The sequence below is a fragment of the Sciurus vulgaris genome, assembly GCF_902686455.1.
Source record: "Sciurus vulgaris genome assembly, chromosome: 5".
NCBI lineage: Eukaryota > Metazoa > Chordata > Mammalia > Rodentia > Sciuridae > Sciurus > Sciurus vulgaris.
Window position 1 is genome coordinate 40,531,671 of NC_136465.1, and position 20,351 is coordinate 40,552,021.

General features: G+C 37.2%; 1 long non-coding RNA gene across 1 annotated transcript in view; it reads left to right on the forward strand.

Annotated features, from left to right (window-relative positions):
- Window positions 1–18,605, forward strand: part of LOC306661303 — an 84,093-nt gene extending 65,488 nt beyond the window's left edge. Inside the window, exons 2-3 of the long non-coding RNA XR_013763846.1 lie at window positions 17,699–17,848; window positions 18,127–18,605. This is a non-coding gene — a long non-coding RNA (uncharacterized lncRNA). The remainder of the gene's footprint in view (window positions 1–17,698; window positions 17,849–18,126) is intronic.
- Window positions 18,606–20,351: the final 1,746 nt, after the last annotated feature.

The window sequence follows — 20,351 nt, forward strand, 5'->3', positions numbered from 1 at the left end:
AGTTTTAATCTCAAACTTTATAGTGAATTTTTCACTATACCAAATATTATGTCCAAGTTCAATTAAAGTTAAAATGAAACCATTAGTTAGCAGGGGAATGCAAATCAAAACCACCATGAAATACCACTCTGAATCCACTAGGATGACTATAAACAAAAAGAGAGATAACTAGCATTGGAGAGGATGTGAAGAAATTGGAATCTTCACATATTGCAGGTGGGAATATAAAATTCCACAGCTGCTTTGGAAAACAATCTAGCAATCCCTCAAATCGCTAAATATAGAGTTACCATTGACCCAGAAATTCCACTCTGAAGTATTTACCCAAGAGAAATGAAAACATATGGCCACACAAAAATTTATGTACAAATGCTCATAGCAGCATTACTTGTGACAGCCAGAAGCAAAACCAACCCAAATGCCCATTGAATGAGTTATGGATGAACAAAATGTCGTGCATCCACACAGTGGAATATTGTTTATCCATAAAAAAAAGAATGAAGTGCCATTAGATGCTACAGCATGGATGAATTTTGAAAAGAAAATGTCGAATTCCCCAGTACTGCAAAAAAAAAAAAAAAAAAACCAGAAAATGTCGAGTAAAAGAAGCCAGTTGCAAGGAACCATATATTGTATGATTCTGTTTATATGAAATGCTCAGAATAGACAAATCTATACACAGAAAGTAGATTAGTTGCCGAGGACTGAGGACGGATAGGGAGAGGATGGGCAAAGGGTACTGGCTTTGTTTTGGGGGTGACAAAATGTTCTAAAACTGATTTATGGTAGTGGTTTCATAACTCTGAATATACTAAAAAAAAATTGGATTTTATACTTTAAAGGGATAAATTCTATTATATGTGAATTATATCTCAGTAAAGCTGTTAAAAAATAAAGTGGAAATTGAAATTTTTATGCTTTCTAAAAATATTCTAGACCAGGCATAGTGGCGCTTGCCTCTAATCCCAGCAGCTTGGGAGGCTGAGACAGGAGGATGGAGAGTTCAAAGACAGCCTCAGCTAAAGTTAGGCGCTAAACAACTCAGTTAGACCCTATCTTTAAAGAAAATACAAAATAGGGCTGGGGGTGTGGCTTAGTGGCTGAGTGCCCATGAGTTCAATCCCTTGTACCAAAGAAAAAAAAAAAAATTCTAAAGTGACACATACACAGTTCAACAAAAGCACCTAAGAGAGAATTTTCTAAAGGAAAACATGCAAGTTTGACAAAAGCCCTTCCTGAGGTTATGAATGTTAGCAATTTAAAATAGAATTTCCAGTCTTTTTCTATGTACTCATAGGTGTTTATGTATGCACATTTTTGCAACCTCTTTTTAAAGAAAATTAAATTACCAATATTTTTTCTATAGCTTAAAAAACAGTATTTTAAATTTCGTACCAGTGAATTTTTACCCCTTCCTCCCTCTTTCAGTAAAATTGATGCTTTCTCTACCCTTGGCCACAAGTAGCATGCATAACCAAATGTGAGAAGCACATTATCTAGCTTAGCTTTCACTCTGCTTTGCAGTTCACAGCTGTAATCTTCTAGCCCTCTGGGTATGAAGGGGTGGGATGAGCCCGGAGGAACTTCTAACAGGAGGACAGAAAGTTAAGGTGGCAGCCTGTCAGCTCCCCCCCTCCCCTCTCTCCATGCCAGCTGCTTCCCAGCACAGCTCCAACGCCACAGCACAGCCATGACTGTGAGCTTGCTGCTATTTTCCTGCCCTGGAAGTGGCAACAGAGCAGACTGATTCTGGAAGCTTTCCTCCATTCTCTTTTGTCTGTGATGGCAGGTCCTCTCCCACACAGAACTGCCATTTCCTCAGCCAAAATCTCGCCTTCTGCCCAGGAGGTTTCCATAATTGTTATATAAGCTTGACATAGTCATCTCCCTCCCTCTGACCTCTGCAGCACCTCTGGGACTGGGGTGGGAGAGGGGGAAGCACAGGTCAGCCAGCCAGCTTGTCAGTAACCAAAGCCCCCTCCGTTACATTTAGTTCCTGCTTGATATGATTGTTCTGAGGATTCACAGCATACACAGAGGAGCATGCTGGAGACACCGGAAAAGTGATTATATTTTTATTTCCAAGGTCACAGAGCTGATCAATGTCAGGATTGACAGGAATACCCTCCCTCCATACTTAATACACTTTCCACTGTAATATTAAACTTCTGATGGTCATTCAACAGTAGTCCAAAAGTATTAAAGAGGATGCTTTGAACCTACTTTAGTATAATAATTTCATCAGAAGAAGTCAATAAGGAGGGATTATTGTGACATCCTCAGTCATTTTCAACAGTTCATGCTTCACTTTTCCATATCCATTTTGTGAGCAGAGTCTATATTTAATAAAACAAAGCATTCCATCTACAATATTACTTCATATTTTTTATACATTCATTTTTTGCAAGCATAATAAACTATCTTTAGGTTTCAGATAAGATTGCAACCATAGCTTTTTAAAACCTAAGTTTTTGTTGAGTCCAGACCATAAAAACACATCAGAAGAATGAAGAACCTAGCCATTTAATCACCCAGGTTATCAGCACTTCTATAAAAAGCTTTTAAATGGCAAGAAGATAAAATGTTAAGTGTGGATAGTAATTACTTTGCCTTTATCTCTTGTGCCAGGTTTCAAACCTCACCATATGGGTGTTTGTGCAAGATTAAATAGCTATTCAAGTGTGTAATGAAGTATAGGTACTAAACTGAACCAAAAGATACAGCATGGAGTAGGTCAGAGTAGATCAATCTTGCAGAAATGAAATATGAAAGAGTTGATTGATAATCTTTATGATTCCAATCACACATCCATTTTAAGGGGCATTTAATAAAATGAGGAAAACTCTTCTCTTTTCATTTATCTTCGTAGGTGGCAAAATACTGTGGGGGAAAGTAGGAAAGAAATTTAGGACCCAAAACACAAAACAAAACAAATGGACTGCCATTGGAAATAGAGTGAAACAATACTTGATTTGGACGTTTAGTTTAAGCATTAATAATTAGTATAAGCCCCTTCCACTGTTAAGAAATGTCCCTAGGTCATTGATAAATTGTAGGTTCAGCCTGTCTGGAGTGAGTTTTCAAGCTGTTGTGAGAGTCACCACAGAAAAGCTTATGCGTGGCACTTGCCTTCACAGTGAGCCACTTAGAGGTGACATACAGAGAAGATACTTGAGATTAAGAAAGAGCACTGAGACCCTTAAACTATGTAAAATGGTAAATATATGAGGACTAAGTCTAAGTTGGAATAAAATCAATGTATTTTTAGGAGCGAAAGTTGAACTTTTTAGGAAAAACAAAAAAAAAGAGGAATGCATTAATTTGTAAAATTTCCCCAAGGTATATGGCTAAATGGCAAGAGCACACAGTAAAATATAAAGTGAGAGTCGAGTTTTTAAAGACATAGTGAACATTTTGACATTTTGGTAACCGTCTGAGAGACTATATACCAAACAGTTAATAATGGGGTTATAAATTAGATAATTGTTTTTATTTGGGTTAAAGGTAATTACATGCCTAATACTCCTGGCATGCATATGTCTGTGGTCATAAGTGTGTGTGTGTGTGTGTGTGTGTGTGTGTGTGTGTCCTTTTCAGTCACAATAGGAGTTTCTTCTTCAGTGAGAATCCTGAAGTGAGAAAATATGCAGAGTCTGGCAGAAAGCAGCCACCCAGCAGCCCTCAGATAATGCAGATCAGGAACCAATGGAGGGTTTCTGTTGCAGCCAAAGGTGACTAATACAAGTGGTCACAGAGTCACAAAAAGGTTTTCTTTCTTTTTTCATTTCTGTAATGAAAGACTTTTTATAACAAGCACTTCACAAATAAATAATGAAGCTGTACAACAATGAAAACATGCAAGCTTTCACTTATCCTCTTCTTACCCTCTCCTAATCTCCAGTCCCAAAGGAGGTGCTAACAACACAAGCCATCAAAAGATAAATGGCAGAAAAATGATCTCCTGAGGTTTCTTCACCTCTAAGTCATGTTCTTTATTTTAAAAAACAGATATCGACTATCAGAGATGTGTGGCCTTTGGTTCTGTGTTTTAGATAGTTCCTGATATTTGTTTTAGTCTGTGTTAGCATCTCAAGTTCTTTCTTTAAATCTGAGCAGATCAAAACCAAATTAGCAAGCCGTAGTCCATCTTAGTTCATGATTGACTAAGGGGGTCACAGTAGAATCAACTATTATGCAGCATAAAACACTGCACTCAGGAGCAAATCAATGGAAAAGATAATATAGTAATAAAATCCAAGCCAACCAGTTCTTCTAAGGTACAGTTACAGAAATAGACAGTTTCATTTGGTGAATCTTGGAATATCTTCCCTGTGTAGAGATTACAAAATGTGTGATAAAATCATTCAATCCCATGATTGTCAGTACCTTCTACATGCTGCTGTCTCTGGTGATCAAATTTTTAACCCAGCCCTGCAACACTCTTCCAAGAGCCAGACTGCTTGAAATCCAACTGCTGTCTTGAGTCCTGCCTTATCTTGAATAAGAGTTCTAGATTGGCTTATCTCACTTAGCATGATATTCTCCACTTTCATCCATTTGCCTGCAAATGCCAAAATTTTATCATTCTTTATGGCTGAGTAATATTCCATTGTGTGTGTATATATATATATATATATATATATATATATATATATATATATATACCAGTTTCTTTATCCATTCATCAATTGAAGGACATTTAGGTTGGTTCCACAATCTGGCTATTGTGACTTGAGCAGCTATGAACATTGATGTATGATTACACAAATGGTATGCCTTTACATCATGTACAAACAGAGAAATAACATGTATCCCATTTGTTTACAGTAAAAAAAAGAGTTCTAGAAAATACTCTGAATATCCTCCAGCATTTCCTTCTTTAGTAAATGCCTTTGTCATCTACCTATTTGCTGAATGATGTCAAGCATTTCAAACTCAAATGACATATCCAAAACTTAATCCATTATTTTAAGCAGACATAAAAACATGGTTCCATATATGAAAATTCAAAAATCTTTAAATCTCAATGAAGAAGATATTTTTTGACTTAAGATCCCATCAGGTTCAATTTTCTATTAAGTGTAATATGGAAAATCTCTTTTCACTAGGGTGAACTTTTTAAATAGGATAATATTCCATGTGAGGAAAGTTAGGAACTAGATAAAAAGATTTAAGAGAAAATCAGGTATAATATTTTATATAAAAAAATTCCTAAACATTTGGCACTTTATGTAATTTTAATGTTTAAGACAACTTGACTAAATAGAATGATAGCATTTTAACTCAATTTATTATGCGTAAATGTACAATTGACTTAGATGCCTGTCGTTCAACATTTGCCAATAACTCTCAAAAGTATATCTCCAAATATAAATATTTGACAAAAGTTTCATATATTCAATTATCTATTTGGCATCTCTACTAGAATATCTAAAGAGATATTTCAAAAGCAAGGTGTCCAAAACTTAGTTTCCTGACTTTCCCCTAAAACCAGCCTTTGATGACAATATTATTCTTCTCAGCTGCTCCGGCTAAAATTCCTGGAGGCTCTTCCTTGACTCCATTTTTCTTGCTTCCTGAATTCAATTCATTATAGAATTCTAATTAACTGGGGTTCAAAATGTGTTCCACATCTGACTTCATTTACTTCTGCCACCATTACTTCTGCTTCCATTGCTGCTTCTTTCCTTATTCCCCAGGAGTCTATGTTCAATGTGAACTAACTCAGATATGTCTTTACTTCACTCACAATAAAATCGAAAGACTACTCAAGACCAACAAACTCTCCTTCTATTATCTATTTGACTTAAACATCTGCTCATCCGCCCATTCTATGTAAAATTGCAACTCATCATAAACTACCAGTTGCTCTTATCATGTTCTATTTTGCCTTTTTCTAAAACAGTTATCACCTGATCATCATGTAATTTGCTACTTTTTATATTCATTATTTTTTATTTATTGAAAATAAGTGCTTTCCAAGAGAATGTAGGTTCCTTGAAGGCAGGCATATTCATGGGTGTATCCCAAGTCTTTAGATCAGCACCTGACACACTCAGTGGCCACTCATTAAGAATTTATTATTATTATTGACTTGTGATTTTCAATAAAAATCACACTAAATTCAGGACAATATCCTCTATTAATTCATGAAGGTATGGATTTTACTATGTGACTAACTGGCAGTTTTTAAGTTACTATATTCTGATATACCTCACATATCAACTAACTTCTACAAAACATATCCAAGAAAACCAATTAAGATTTTGGTAATTTATTTCACTTTGACTGATTATAGATTCAAATCTAATTGCATATTCTGTAGTAATTTTAGGAGTCATGGTAAGGTAAAAAGCAGATTCTTTATACATCCCATTTGTTATCTTTACTGTGGTCAGTGCAGTCTTTCAAAAGTAACCTCTAAACACTTCACAGACTTTGGAAAATTTAAAACCTGTTTTTGATCCTGTTTCAGGAAGAAGCCAGTTTTCTTCAATGTGGCTAACAAAGTTCTTACAAGCACATTCCTGCCTCTTAGCTAGACTCTTGACACAATTCCCTTTCACTAGAAATGTAAACTCTAATTGAATTTGCTATTCTTTTTCTTGCCTTTGGGTTTCTAAATTTGTTACTCCTTTGCCTAAAACACTTCATGCTAATTGAACACTCTCAGTCATTTGCTCATACTCTAAACTCTCACTTTTCTTCTTTCCAGAGACTTCCTTAATCCAAGAAGTGGATAAAGGATTCTCTGGGTTCTGTAACTTCTCGAGTTTACTCCATCCTAACATCATTCCCTCCAGCTAGTTATCTAACAGTGCTGAGACATGGGAGGTTCTAAATCAACACTGAATATATAAATGAACTTTCTGAAAAAAAGCAGGCAGTGAATCTGAGTCTGCAATTCATCTCTCTATAATCCTTTCTGCTATGCCCTACAACTGGGCTAGAATGCCATTGTGTGACAATGGTGTGAAGACCCTTCTTTGCCCATAACAGAGTAATTCTTGAAATAACACACACACTTGTTATGCAACTTGATGTTTTTATTATTGCTTTTGGATGTGCTTCAGCAAATAAGTGTCTTACTCTTGTAGGATTGCTGACATCTCTCTGGAAATTTTTGACAAATATTCAACACAGAGATGATTTTGCTTCTATTTTATGGACTTCCTGATCCTTTATATACTACATTTTATTTCTTTATGAGTTTACTTTGCTTCATCTTTAGTCCTCAAATTCAATGACCAAGATAATGTTAACAGCATGAGCACAGAATATGACCTCTCCTTCAAAGAATTCCATTTCCTCACAATTTATTTACAGGCTTGGTGAAAGACGAAACTGCTCTTCCATTCCTTCCCCTCTGTTATCAACTAACAAAGCAATTTCTGGTGCTTTCTTATTTTATTCATGAATGGCTTTTTCTTTAATTTCTATTCATGCCTTCTGATCTAATTAGTATAATTAGCCTTGGACACACAATAAACAAAGCAAGAAACAAAAAAAAAAAAGAAACCCACAAGATTCCATTTCAATGGTTGGGCTTTCTTTCATAGATTTTATGGTCTAAGTTTTCAGCTGTCTTCATAGCTCATAACCTTTAATCCCAACATCAATCTCAGCGTTCTATTCAATTACAGCTGCTGTCTATTGAGAAGTAGCAAAGGTTTTGGAGAGTTTGTGGGAACGTGGAAGTTGCCCCATTCATTTTCATTAGTAAACTTGGGAGACACAGATGTCACTGAATTTGCCAAGAGTACTTCTTGCTGTGTCTGAATGATTTATTATTAGATATCATATTTCTTTTCGAAATATGGTTAAAAGAATCCAAGAAAATCATGCAATTGTTTTACCTGAAATATTATGTAATTTCACCACCTATTTACTAAAGTTGCTGACCAGGATACTGATGGACTAACACAAAAGCCTTTGCATGGCAGGAGGGACAGGAAACAAATAGTAAGAAGCACTTACAGGTATAGAGCATAGCACAATACCTGTGAAGGTGACCTAAGAGGAAAAAGTGTATGTTTCCAAATGACATCTCACCATATTTTTAAAAATTAAAAATTAAAAAATGGAATGGTGATCACTTAAAACCCAAGTTGTAAAATTTTGAGTCAATATACCAGCATTCAAGGGCAAAATGTTATAATTTATAAAAAGCAATTGACAAAATTGTTATGCTGTGGAGCCAGAATAAATGACCCATCTCTGTCCCTGAGGAGCATTGAGGAGCTAATTTCCTAAGAACAATATTCAAGACTTTCCACACCTGGCCCAACTTACCTTTCACGGCTCATAACCCACAATGCCAGACGGGGTAGCCTGTGCCATTCTGCAATCCACACATGAGGAGCAAGGTGTCAGCCCAGCGTTCCCAGTCCCTGTGACACTTTAGGATCACCTGGAGAGCTTTTAAAAGTCATGCCTGGTCCCAGCTCAGACTGATTGAATCAGAATCTCTAGGCATGGAGATTTCCAGGTGCTTCTAATGAACAGGCTGTGCAGAAAGCCAGCACTTTCAGCATGGTCAACTGCTTACCTGACCCCTCTCAAAGAATCCAGGCTTCCCCTTTGCTTATATTGCTCCCTCATTCTGCTTTTATAAAGTTTTGGCTTTTCCTCTCCTGACTTACTTCAGTGCTGCTTTCATGAAGGAATCCCTGAGTTCTTTCAGTTTTTCCTAAAATCCTTCCTAAAATTGAGATTGGGCACCTAACCTCAAATGTCCCAGCCTTCCACAGAACTACCTGTGGCTCATGGCTCTTAGCCACACCATTTTTAATAATGACCCCATCACATTCATCTCTTGATAACTCTCACTAAGCATGAAGATGTTTTTCAAGAACCTGGAGAATATCATATTTCATTTTTCTCTTCATGATAAATTTTCAGGAATAACTTCTGCTCTTGATTTCTAAAGAAGTGACCTTTCTCATGAGCGACTGGGTTTTTTTTGTTTGTTTGTTTGTTTGTTTTTGTATCTGTGGATGTTAGGAAGCATGGAACTGATAAATTTTTCTTTAAAATTGCTTCTAGAAAGTTTAAAGCCAGGATGAGAGATGTGGCTCAATACTAGAGTACTTGCTTAACATGCACCAGACCCTGAGTTTCATCCACAGTAACCCCCCAAAAAAGAAAGTTTAAAGCCAATTTACAGTTCACTCATGGAAAAGGTAGTTATTATAAACACATTTTCATATTATTTCTGGCTTTGTTTTATATTTCCAAGTCACATTTTCCACTATTAATTTTTGTCAAGTTTAATTCATGCTATCTTGATGTTTTTCCCATACCAAATAAATATATCTTATATCATTTATAGAACAATACTGCCTAAAAGTTAAATAAAAATAAATTTCTTTTGAGTCGTCTCCAATATTTGTATTAAAATTATCCCCTAATCTGTTTTTTCATCTTCCTTCCCTATTCAAGATTTATAGCCCTAATTTATTTCTACTTTACTTCCTAGAGTTATTGTATCTTCTCCAGACTAAGTATCTCAGAGGTCAAGGAGCATACCTTATTGATTTTGGTAAAACCCACAGAAATTAACAAGTACAAATTTGTCAACAAATATTTGTCATGCTACTTATTTACCCTTGAGTACAAAGCTAATAAAACTCAGTTTGAGTTCCAGATTTGTCATATACCAAAGACATTAAGCAACTTAACCTCTAGACCTCATTTTTCTAATTCATAAAATAAGGATAATTGAAAATATTATTGATCTTACAAGATTGCTAAAATGCTGAAATTATACCTGTTAAATAACTTTTTTAAGCAGCAAAGTATAACTCAAATGTCTGATGCAAAAAAGGCTAGAAAATAGTCTATGGATTCATTATATATGTATGCACACGTGTAACTGAGTGCACACACATACCCATGCATACACACACACACACACACACACACACACACACACACACACACAGGTAGAGAGCAGTGACTAAGATTGGGGGTCTCTGATGACCTCATGGCTGTGGCATGTCTGAAAATGTTTCTGTGCAAGGGCACAGGATGCTTAGCTGCTGTGGCAATGCCCTGTATGAGGAGGCTCTGTGCAAGAGTCCTACCAGCTCTGACCTTGATCTCAGGCACATAGCTTTTAGGAATAGAGGAATTCATATGCTAGACAACCATACTGTTTTCACCAATTCTCCTATTCCAGCCCACTTTACAGTACCTTCTAACAATGGGCTTTCTTGAGAGCCTCCCAAAGCTCCTAACATTGCACTTTGCAACAGTAGATTGCAACTGGGGAAAAGCTACATAGGATGTCCTAGTTTCTGGAACTTTCCTGAATACAAAGAATAATGCTTACATAGTCTTTAACTGATAATGTGACATCTATGAATAAAGATTGCTGGCGTAACTCTTTGGATCTGCATCTCCCTCCGAGAGTAGGCTCCACCTGATCCCAGCTTAATCTACAAAATCCATGTTTTTGAGCCTTTATTTTTCTAATACCCCTTCACCCCAAACTGTGAGTTTGGCCACGCCGGTCACAGCAGAGACAGAGCGCAGGACTCTTGGAGAATGCCTACCACCATGGAGGAAGAAACAACACTGCCTTCAAAGTACTGCCTTGAAAGCCAGTGCAAAATCTTCTGCATTACACTTTAAGAGTAATAGGATGACATTGAGGGATTCTAAGCAGGGATGTAATAGATCATACTTAAGACTTTAATTATGAACTCTGTTTTCTGTTCTCCAGAAAGGATTGTACAGAAGGAGATGGTGACAATGGAGAAAGCAAATAGATTTATTGAGAACCTACTGCATTAGCAAATGGGAAAGCACTATCAGTTTAAAGCAATCTTGTATAGTGGCGTAACCACAATCAGATCTAAAGCTCTTTTCTTTTATATTGAATTTCTTATATACATGATGCCATTGAACACTTTGGAAGCAACTTTTTCACATAAGTAGTTAAAAGTATTTTAACAAAATACTTTATCCTTTGACAATATTTACTATATTGGTAGTCTTAGAAACTAAAAATGTTTTTACAATTGATCTTCAATTTTTAAGAAGAAAACATGTTTAATTTCTAAAGTTCCAGATCTAAAATCAAGAAATAAAAGACACTCCAAATCTCCTCAAAAGAGTCCAACATTAGCTAACCCGTAATTTCTCCTTGCTGCAATAAAATATTCCCTGCATCCTGCATCGGCATAAAGTACTTGCTCTGAGATGGGGACAAGGGATACTGAGGGATATGGGTTGGAAAGTAAGGGGTGTGGGGGCCATGTGAAGTGTGATGGCAAGGAGAAAATGACAGAAACTTTCAAATCCACAATAAAAACAAAATCCAACAGTCCTTATCCATACAAAGTATACAGAAAACTCCAGGGTGGAGAACTCAAGTAACTACAGAGAATGGTACAGTAGTAATGAGAAGAAAAAGAGCAAATCTAATATGAATTTTTAGAAATTAGCTTTTAACTCTGATATATATGCACAATGGAATACTATTCAACCATAAAGAAGAATAATATTATGGCATTTGCAAATAAATGGATGGAATTGGAGAATATCATGCTAAGTGAAATAAGCACAGCCCAAAAAACCAAAGACCAAATGTTTTCCCTGATAAGTGAAGAATGACGTATAATGGAGGTGGGGAAGTGGGGAGTGAGAGAAGAATGGGGAAACTTTAGATTATGTAGAAGGAAATGAGAGGGAGGGGGTATGAAAAATGGTGGAATGAGTCAGACATCATTACCCTATGTACATGTGTGATTACACAAATTATATGAATCTACATCATGCACAACCATAGAAATGAAATGATGTACCCCATTTGTATACAATGAATCAAAATGCAGTCTGTAAAAAATTAAAAGATAAATTAAAAAATTAATTAAAACAAAAAGAAAAGAAATTGGCTTTTACTGGTCAGAGAAACCTAGGATCATTCACTATAACTTCTGGTTGAGGAAATGTCAGGAGTTAAAATTGGGACATAAATTTTTATGTACAGAATAAAAAAAAAATTACTCATACTGTTGTGACAACTGATGAGAAGACATATGCAAACTGTCCAGTATTGCACCTAGTGCTCTGTTCTCCTCACTGTATTACAGATGTCAGCACTGTACCAGGAACTGAGCTTGGAGACTGGTATACCTTCCTTCAAAAACTATTACAGGCCAGGCATGGTGGCACACCCCTGTAATCCCAGCAGCGCTGGAGGCTGAGGCAGAAGGATGGTGAGTTCAAGGTCAGCCTCAGCAACTGATTGAGCCCTAAGCAAATTAGTGAGACCCTATCTCAAAATAAAATATAAAAAAGGGCTAGGGATATGACTGAATGGTTAAGACCCCCTGGGTTCAATTCCCTATACAAAGAAAAAAAAAAAAAAACAACTCACAGTCCCAGATGTGGTGGTGCACACCTGTACCCTCAACTGCTCTGGAGGTTGAGGCAGGAAGGAAACAAGAGCAAGGCTCACCAAGGCACTCAGCAATTCAAAACTAAATTTAAAAAATAAATAAAGGGCTGGAGATGTAGCTTAGTGCTCGCCAAGCATGGTCACAGCCTGGTGTTCAGTCCCCAGTACTGGGGGCAAAAAGGAAAAAACACTTGTCATGAATTTACTTGTTAACTTCTCCCTGTTATTTCTTAACCTTATTATAAATCAGTGCCTTTGAAGATTGTCTATGCAGGGTCATAAAGAAATTCTGTGGCAAGAGAGAAAGCTATAGATACCTGAATAGATAAGAGGGGGGTGGGCAGCTGGGCACACGAGTGCCCATCTGTAACCTCATTAAGGCTGAGGCAGGAGTCATGCGTTCAAAGCCAGCCTCAGCAACTTAGTGAGGCCCTAAACAACTCAGTGAGGCCCTGTCTCTAAATAAAATATTTTTTTAAAAAAAAGACTGAGGATGTAGCTCAGTGGTTAAGCACCCCTGGGTTCAATCCCTGGTACAAAAAAAAAAAAAAAAAAAAAAAAAAGAAAGGAAGGAGAAGAGGAAGGAGAGATAAAAAGAAAAGAAGGAAGGAGGGTAGAAGAGAAAGAAAGAGGAAGGAAGAATTAAGAAAAGAATTTCCTTTGGAAAAAATCCTTTTTTCACTGCATATTCTACACTGAATTCCTTTCAGTTGCTTTTCCTTTGGATAAGAATTCATCTCAATGCTAATATTTGCTCTTTTTTAGATGATGTATATACCTTTCTCCAAGATAATGTTTGCTTTGTCTTTTCATGTAATTTGCTCATTGTAAGAAAAATACAAAAATTAGATGCATATTGGCTTGTCATATCTTCAGAAGAAAAGAAAAACAGCTGTCTCTTAATTACCCACAATTATGTCAGGGAGACATTTCTTTACCAGCAAGGAAATGGGAATCCGGTGCCAACATCCCTGCCCAGATCTTTCTAGAACCAAAGCTTATGCTTATTCCGTTGGTTCACCAGTCACACTTGGCCCTGAATGAGCGTCATTCAAGGCATTTGCTTTCATATGTTTACCTGTCAGTAAATTTATTAACGAAGCAGCGTTAAGAGCTTGGCTTCTGTACAGTTGTTCTCCTTCTGCCTCCCAAATCCTTGCCTTACATTTTCAAAAAATCCTCTGCTTCTCCCTTAAATTTGTCCTAACATCTCACCACATTTACACAGAGATCTGCTTGCTTGTGTGAATGTCAAGCTGGCTATCTATCTCAAATCCCTGAGGCTTCTGAGTAGAGTTCTTAGGCTCCACATTAAACTACCTTCACACCATGAACGCAGAACTCTCAGGATGCTCTGATGTGGGGACTGCGTGTGAATTAACAAAGACGTAAGCTACATTAAAAGTCAAGGTTAAATTCTTACCTGCCTCCTTAAAGAATCTCCCTTATGCACTGATTAACTTTTGTTTTCTCTTTAGAATATCCCAGTAAAAGCAATATTATTACTTCAGTAATAATAAATAATGTTAGCCTCAGCTCCAGGGAGGAGACCACCCACCAAAACACTGCCACCCTGTATGTCTCTGAGGCATATAAACACTGTTGGGGAGGTCAAAGGGCACTCCTGCATGCAGTGAGCTTGGAAAGCCAAGTGTGAGCAAAGGAGGAACACCTTTCCTCAGCCATGCATGGGGCTTTATCAATATGATCTCCTACTTCCTTTATTTGGGTCACACTTGAGTTTCTGCATGGCCTTCTAAAAGGACAGGACATGAGCTACTGAGCCAAAAATATCCAGGTCGTTCATATGATATCACACACAGGAAGGTGAAAAGATAGAAAAGAATAGGAAACAATGGGAGTACTAACTATTCTGTGTAATCAGGAAGCAGAGAAATCAGTAAGAAATTCTTACAGGAAATGATGCCAAATTTGCATCTCAAAGAGATGGTTAGCTAAGGTGAAGAGGCAGTTAAGACATTTCATACAGAAACAATGGTTTGGAAAAAAAATCGAGGAAAATTTGCATCAGGAAAATTTTCCAAGGAAAGTTTATTTCGGTAGGATTGGATACTTAAGTTTTTCTTAACTAAAAAAAAAAAAAAAAAAAAAAATGATAATAATCAAATAGATTTCCTGAAAATCAACAAACATTATGTTTATGTTTAGCCAATTATTCAGCTTCTGGACTGTTACAATATCGTTTAGTCGGTGTGTTTTTCTTATTTCTCTGGTGTTATGGTTTGGATGTGAGGTGTCCCCCCGAAATTCATATGTGAGACAGTGCAAGAAGGTTCAGAGGAGAAACAATTGGGTTGTAAAAGTCTTAACCCAGTCAGTGAATTAATCCCTTGATAGGGATTAACTGAGTGGTAACTGAAGTGCTAGGTTATGGCTGGAGGTGGGAATTGGGGTGTGACTTTGGGGTGTATATATTTTGTATCTGGAGAGTGGAGTCTCTCTCTCTGCTTCCTGATATCATGTGAGCTGTTTCCCTCAACCACACTCTTCCTCCAGGATGTTCTGCCTCTCCTCCAGCCCCGAGGAATGGGCTGGCCTTCTATGGACTAAAATCTCTGAAACCGTGAGCCCTCGAGTAAACTCTTCCTGGTCTATAGTTGTGCCCGTTGGGTCCTTTACTCGCAGCAGCGAAAAAGCTGACTGAAACATCTGGTGAAAGTGTGAAAGCGTGTCCAGTGTTAAGGACACTAGTTTCCGTAGTGGATTCCTACTACGCTCTCTCCTTCTTCTGATCGCTGCCCTCCGTCTCCCCCATGTTCATCTGGGGGAGATATACCATGTTTTCCATAACCCAGAAACCCAGCTAGAACTGAAAAATAATAGTATGGGCAACTGACTCAATTTGGGCTGCTCACAATACCTCAGTCCTTGTTCATGGGAAAAGGAAAAGAAATGTATCCTACGCCACACCAGGAAAGAACTTCTCCAGATTTTTAGTGTGGAACCCAAAAGTTCAAGCCAATCTCTTTCTTGTGCCTGAAGCGCTACTGTTTTCTCATGAGTTTAGGAAAAAGATCTATATAGAGAGAAGATCGAAACTTACACAAAAAGAAACAGAAGGAAGAATGCCCTGGATCAGCCGCATCCCACATGTCTGGAATGCACTCTAGGGAAGAAACACTAGTAGTCTTCCTATAACCACCACCACCCCATCTTTTTCCTTACTGGAATTGAACCCAGGGGTGCTCTACCACTGAGCTATATTCCCAGCTCTTGTTATTTATTTACTTTTTTATTTCAAGATGGTCTCGCTAAGTTGTAGAGGCTGACCTTGAACTTACAGTTTTCCTGCCTCAGGCTGAAGCGTCTCCGGGATGATAAGCATATGCTACCCCACCAAGCTACTGCCCCTTTTTTGAATTTAGCTAGTTTTGTTTATTTAACTAGCAAAGAGAAACCCTGGACACCTGCTTTATAGGTTCCTGCCCAGCCTTTGATGTTTGGGAAAGGACTGAGATCTCTTAAGTCACATGTAAGTAATTTATCATGTTGGTAATGATGATATTAATGATGACAATAATTCTGATACATGCTTATCCTCAGGAATGATAACAGCTAAAAAACAAGTCAATAAGTGAAATAGGTCCAATCTGCCTCTGTGGTGATTCTTGCTGTTCTTCAGGAATTAGCAGTCACCCAGTGTCCCCCTGCTTCACACTCCCTCTCATTTGCTCAGAGAACAACATTGCAATGTGTTACAGTGCTCTCCCCAGAAACATTCAAATTCTAACCTGTTAAAAATTTTACTTCCCCATTGAGAATGTACCTGCTTCCTTCCTGGTCTTTCAGAGCATTAACTGTCTACCTGCTTGGAGTTAGTTACTGTAATAGTTATCAAATTTTAATGTACTAAACCTACTCAACATGAGGAAAGACAACTAAGGTTCTCTAATAGCAGGTATGACACTTGGTGAGATATTAGGATATCTGTCGGTGCCCATTTTCAGCAGATATGGCAGATAACCATCCAATAGAAAATTTGTAAAGGCATGAGTCATTTTGGAAGAGGGGCAATACTAAACAGCTTGTGAAATCTTTCTTTCCTAATTTTTATTAAGAACTTGCGTGTGTATGCACGTGTACGTGTGTAGACATAATGCTACTGTGCATAGAAACAATGTTATTAGAAAATTGTCTTGAAATTCACCTTTCAAATCATGCTAGTGGGTTGAATTAACTTCATCTAAGCCTAGGATCAATCAAGTGATGTGTCCCACACTGAATCAGAGATTACTTTTTATGATAACCTTGTTTTGAGCATTATAACCTTAATAACAAGATTCAAGAAGTACTTACTCATCATTACAATGATTGTTTGAGATGTCTTAATTGGGGACAAAAGAATTTGTTGAGAATTTTGAACCCCTGGTTTGTGACAATAATTACATATATTGTTCTATATGTTATCTTCTACAATAAATATAATGGATTTATAGTGACTCATAATCTCAGTGTAGAGTTATTTCAGTTTAAGAAACTGATAGGAGTACTTGATCATTTTGACCCCCCAAAATAATCTCTGTTCTGAGCAAAGATTCTTTTATATGCTTTTTTCATCCTTTCTTCATTTTTATGTAATTCATGACCCCTGAGATAGCACAGGAAAGACATATGTCTTCAACCAATTTAAGCAACAAAAAGGAATTGGTTGGTTAATAGAACTAAGAAAAAAAGACTGAAGAAGTGCCCAGAATGGGAAGAAAAGTGGAGCTCTGGAAGCAAATACTCATAGGAACTTTTCTCTTGTTTATCTGTTTCACATCTCTGCTTGACTTTAAGCTGTAGATTGACTTTCTCCAATGATAGGAGGGTGGGTGCTGGTAACTCATAATTTAGAGTGTCTCCATTTATCAACCCCATAAAAAGTTTCCCTTTTCCATCCTCCAGACATCCAGAAAGCCCAGATTGGCCCTAATTGGCCCACACACTCACCCATTAGGCCAATTACTAAAGTCAGTTTGATACACTACAATACTATTTCCAACTATCCTATTTTCTTATTAAGGGGCAAAATCTTCCGAGAGTAGGACTGAGGAGTGATACATATTTTGCAAGCAAATTAGGAGTGATCCATTAGGGCAGTTTAAGAGCCATCATCCTGGCCTCATAGCACAGCTCAAAATGTAATCTTTTTGAACAGAGGTCTGATCCATTGCTTCTGTGGAAATATTTTCTCCAGTATGTTAACACTGTGTCTGCCATTTAGTTATAGATTACAGCAATTTTCTGACTTGTCAAAGTGAATGCTGGTTTTCTGTATTCTTTCCACAGAAATGAATATCATTGGAAATTTGAAAAGGTGCATGAGGGATTTCACAACTCCCTGTCACTTTCTGCTGTTAATTGGAACTGAAAATGGACCCTTTTTGTGTAGCACAATGGCACATCATGTATAGCACCATGATCACTCTTCCAGCAGTGGTAACTCAGGACATGAATGCTTAAAATAGTTCGAGCCCAGTGTCTTATGGGTGATACTCAGATTTAATGTAAAATTTCTTTTGTGGCTAATTGCTTCGTATTTTCAATTTCTTTCCTCAATTAACACTGTGATACAAAAAGACAATGTTCTTCTGACGTGACAATCTCTTTAACTTCACGCACAATGCGCTCATCTTTCATGCTAAGAAAATGCTTTTTCCTTAACACATTCTGCATTGTTTTCCTAAAACATTCTGCATTGTTGTATTCTATTTCAGAATGCCTGAGAGGCCCTCTTCCAGTGGAGTTCTCAATTCTTCCTTGCTCTCTGGGCCTGCCGATCCTCCTCTGCCTTACATGAGCTGTGACCTGCAATTCCTGATTAGCATCATGGATCGCTAGTCCATTACCAGCACCCTCACCAGTGGGTTCTCTTTGCCTATCTATGACCTGGTAGCTGAACTTTCCCACTGTAGTTTTTCTCAACAGAGCTAAATTCTTGAAAATCCCATAAAGAATTGATTTTGTTTGTTCTGTAGTGGTTTTCTGCTTGAAATAAATCAAGTATATGCATCTTCCACTTTCTGAAAACCTGGCCACTTGGAGAATCTCATCTTGAATACTCTCGTTACAGCAGACTTCTGCATTTCCTGGCTTTTAATCTCCTTGGGTTGCCTTGTACTAATAGATTAAAAAAAAAAAAAAAAATCCAAATACTGTGATCACAATTCCTTAGAGAAGAAGAAATAAATCAACAGCTGTTTACTTATAAGTCTAGGTTTACCTAGTGGAGAATGATAGTAATCTCTTTGAGGACTTGGAAGAAAAAAGCAATAATTATATTTGTTTTACTTTGACAAATAAAACAATGTGACTTTCATAAGGAATGAAAGCAACGATGTTTTAATTAACAAGAGGATACCAATTATTCTAAAAATAAAACATTTTCTCCATAATTAGCGCTAAATGTGTTTTTCTTTAATACCTTTCTTAGCACAGAAAAGAGGGAAATGACATCCTGGTGCTACAGCTTTATAATGCCATGGTTTTTTACAGCATTGTAAACCTTTGGGGGGTGGGGGGAAAGCAAATTGTATTAATGTGGAGTTATGCTTTGGATAAGAAGTGTCCCCCAAAGACTGATGTGTTGAAAACTGGGTCCCTGGTGCAGCAATGTTCAGAGATGGAACTTTGGGAAGTGAATGGCTCATGAAGACTCTGAGGCCCTCATCAATGGATGAACCCACTGACAGCCAAATGGACTACTGGGAGGTGGTGGGGGTGTCAGCAGGTGGGGCATGTTTGCAGGAAGTAGGTCATGGGGGTGTGACCTTGAGAACTGTGTCTTGGCCCTGCCATTTTATTCTCGCTCTCTCTACTTCCCTGACCTGAGCAGCTTTCCTTCTCCAAGTCCTTTTGTCATGATGCTCTGTCTCACTTCAGGCCCAGAGCAATGGAGCCAGCCAACCATGAAACCCTTGAAACTGAGCTAAAAAAAAGTTTTTCCTTTATTTTTTTTGGGGGGGAGGTTGTACCAGGGATTGAACCACTGAATCACATCCCCAGCCCTTTTTGTATTTTATTTAGAGACAGTTGTCCCACTAATTTGCTGAGGATGGCTTTGAACTTGAGATTCTCCTGCCTCAGCCTCTGGAGCTTCTGGGATTACAGGCAAGCACCACTGCACCCAGCTAAGCCTTTCCTTCTGTAAGTTTCTATGGTCAAGTATTTTGGTCACAGTGACCAAAAGATGACAAACACCTGTGGTTTTCATGTTTAAGCCTACATCTTACTGTCCCATTATCCCTAAACAAATTGATGCACACAATCTTTTCTTAGGCTAGAAAAAGACATTATTGAATATATAAAATATTAACCTACAGTTGTGGAAAAGGACGAATATTAGGTTTTGTAAATTTGTATAAAAAATGCTTTTTACATCATAGCTGTGTTTTTAAAAATCAGATTCATTTTTAAAATACTTAAAATGAATGTATTATTTATGATAAAGAGGTTCATTTTATGGTATTATTTTTCATAAAAGCTTTAGTACTTATAGTCATTATTTACAAAAGAGAAGTTTCACTCTCAGGTTTACAAATACATGGCAGAAATGGGTTTTGAATAGTTCTAACAGTTAAGTCATAAATTACTTAATGAGTGGCATGCGATTGGGTGATAGTAAAGTATCTATGATAGGCATTCTTCCCAAACAATCCTCATTATCTACAATTTCAGACGTTCATTCACCACAGAATATGTAAAGGTTTGTGCAACATAGATATTCCATGTCAAGATTAATCATAACAAACTGAGGTAGCTGTGTTAATATCAGATAAAGTAGACTTCAGAACAGGTAATATTACCAGGGATTAAAAAAGAATTATGTAATGATAAAAGGTCAGTTCATCAAGTAAAGGTAGCAACCCTAAATGTATATCAGCTAATCCTAGAGCTTTGAATTATGTGAAACAAAAGCTGATAAAAATGAAAAAAGCAAAAA